The sequence below is a fragment of the Colias philodice genome, chromosome 19 (assembly GCF_061535455.1).
Source record: "Colias philodice isolate Cphi_HAF_F1 chromosome 19, ilColPhil1 Martin Lab GWU primary, whole genome shotgun sequence".
Classification (NCBI taxonomy): Eukaryota; Metazoa; Arthropoda; class Insecta; order Lepidoptera; family Pieridae; genus Colias; species Colias philodice.
Window position 1 is genome coordinate 2,122,444 of NC_143104.1, and position 2,936 is coordinate 2,125,379.

Genomic DNA, 2,936 nt, shown 5'->3' on the forward strand with positions numbered 1-2,936 from the left:
AATCATATTATATCAAATTAAAGCTATTTTTTTTCTATTAATTATTATATATGGGTGCCTAATTAAATCCGGCCGCAAATACAAAAACATTCTTGCGGCCAAATTTTGACTGGCAACATAGTCGATATATATTCTCCTAATTATAAATATACATAAAAAATCGGTTTTCAGCAAAAAACCGATGAACGCACTAATCCTGCAGCCGGATCTCGTACTATAAAAGATGATAATTTATGTTAGAGCCATATTAATATCTATTATTTCATAATATAAAATCTTATTATATATAAATCTCGTGTCACAATGTTTGTCCTCAATGGACTCTTAAACCACTTAACCGATAATAATAAAATTCGCACACCATGTGCAATTCGATCCAACTTGAGAGATAGGATAGGTTTTATCCCGGAAATCCATGAAGGAAGGAAAGGGAACTATGCGGGGTTCTCTCTGAAAACGCGGGCGAAGCCGCGGGCGGAAAGCTAGTTATCTTATAAATTTGCAGAGCGTCTGTTAAAGTTCAACAGATTAGTATCTTCTATTTTCAATTACAAAAGGATTCAAATTAAAATGGCTTTTAAAATTTTAATTGTCCTCTAAAATATAAACCCATAGTCACCCTCACTAAAACTAAATCGATGGTTATTTTAACGTGTGAACTGTAACAGATGAATTATCGTCGCTTAAAACCAATGTTTGTTTAATTGCTTTAATTTGATGATAATTAGACGGCACGAGTGTTTCAACAACTTTGTTTACAAAAAGCATTCGTTTTATACTACATCTGTTAATACGTTCAGGAATTCTATACAATTCTTAGGAAATGTATACATTCTCCAGAATAGGTAAGTACATACATATTAAATCATTTTTTTACACATTATTTTATACGTTTCCTAGAAGATTTATACAATTCGTAGATTAAACACATTTCTGGTAACAAATCGAGATATATTTGTAACTAGCTTACCGCCCGCGGCTTCGTCCGCTTTGTCTAAAACCTAATAAATTATATACTAAAACCTTCCTCTTGAATCACTCTATCTATTAAAAAAACCGCATCAAAATCCGTTGCGTAGTTTTAAAGATTTAAGCATACAAAGGGACATAGGGAAATAGGGACAGAGAAAGCGACTTTGTTTTATACTATGTAGTGATGATTTCAGACCTTTTCAAGCATAACTAACTACGAATATAAACTAAAAATAAACGTTTATTAACCATTTATAACCATTTTAAGCTACTTTATCTCAAGTCAGTTTTATCGATTAAAGCTCTAACACGTAAAAAGGAAATTCTAAAATAGAGTGAAGTAAATTGATCGGAAATAGAGTGGACATTACGTAATCCATTGGTTCGGGAAATCCTCAAAACTTCCCGTACGGGCTTTTTACGATTTACCTCCGTTCGTTTGAAATCTTTTTACATTATTTAGTTGGCTTTGAAGCTGAATATTAACTAGTGTTATATGTAACATATTTTATGGTATGTGCCTTGAATTTATTATTTGAAGGTTTTACTTCTTAGTGGTTTCGGAAGTGGTATGAATTTTCTGAATTTTATGTGGGTTGTGTTCCTACTATACTTATTGGATGATAATATAATCCGAAATGTATATAATAAAATATTATGTGAGGTTTGTACGTACGTACCTATATCATGAATGTAATATATCAACATTACAATAAGTAACATTACACCCACATATCACAGAAACCTCTATGATTACACCTATTTTTTATAAAATCCATACTAATATTATAAATGCGAAAGTAACTCTGTCTGTCTGTCTGTTACTCAATCACGCCTAAACTACTGAACAAATTTTCATGAAATTTGGTATAGAGATATTTTGATACCCGAGAAAGGACATAGGCTACTTTTTATCCCGGGAAAATGACGCAATCCCGGAAATCCCACGGGAACAGGAACCATGCGGGTTTTTCTTTGGCTGCGCGGGCGAAGCCACGGGCGGAAACCTAGTATGATTAATAAATTAAAATACCTTTAACCGTATCTAAGGTACGTGACAGAGAATAAAAGATCCTTCTTCCAATCGCAAACTTCAATAATATTCAATAATAATATACAGTAAGTTGGATAAATTTCAGTGTACATTAGCATTAAACATTATCAGCCAACAGTTAGCGCATATTTTTATATTTCAAAGTGTCAAGTACGGCACTAAGCCTCGCGTTGAAATAAAAATTTAAATAATTTTTCGGCGTGAATCTTATTTGTATTCTTCAGCCTCCGATCAAGGCTTGTTTGCTACAGGGACTTCAACTGCCACTTTAGATTTTAAAGTGTATTGTGTCTATGTAACTTATTATAGGGGATAAATTAAATAAATGAATTACATTACTCTACTCTTAATCGTATGTGTATTGTGTTAATTGATGAATTAAGATTGAATTTGTATAAAATTCGTCTAGATCGTGTGTATTAAATGTATAATGTTTGTGTGTAAGCGTGTGTGACTGTACAGTGTACACTGTACACTTGTGACCAAAAACGACCAAAATCTCACAATATGAAATATTATGTTATAACTTTGTGAATAATATATCATATCAATATCTTAATCTTAATCTTAATACTATTATAAAGGCGAAAGTTTGTAAGGATGTATGGATGTATGGATGTTTGTTACTCTTTCACGTAAAAACTACTGAACCGATTACAATGAAATTTAGCACACATATAGAGGGTAACTTGGATTAACACATAGGATAGGTTTTATCCCGGAAATCCCACGGGAACGGGAACTATGCGGGTTTTCCTTTGAAAACGCGGGCGAAGCCGCGGGCGGAAATCTAGTATCAAAATAATGAAATAATCAATAAATATTTATCATAAGAATAAGAAGAATAATTTTATTTATGACCAATGACCAAATATTTTCTGTATGATTGTACCTTTATAAAAATATATAG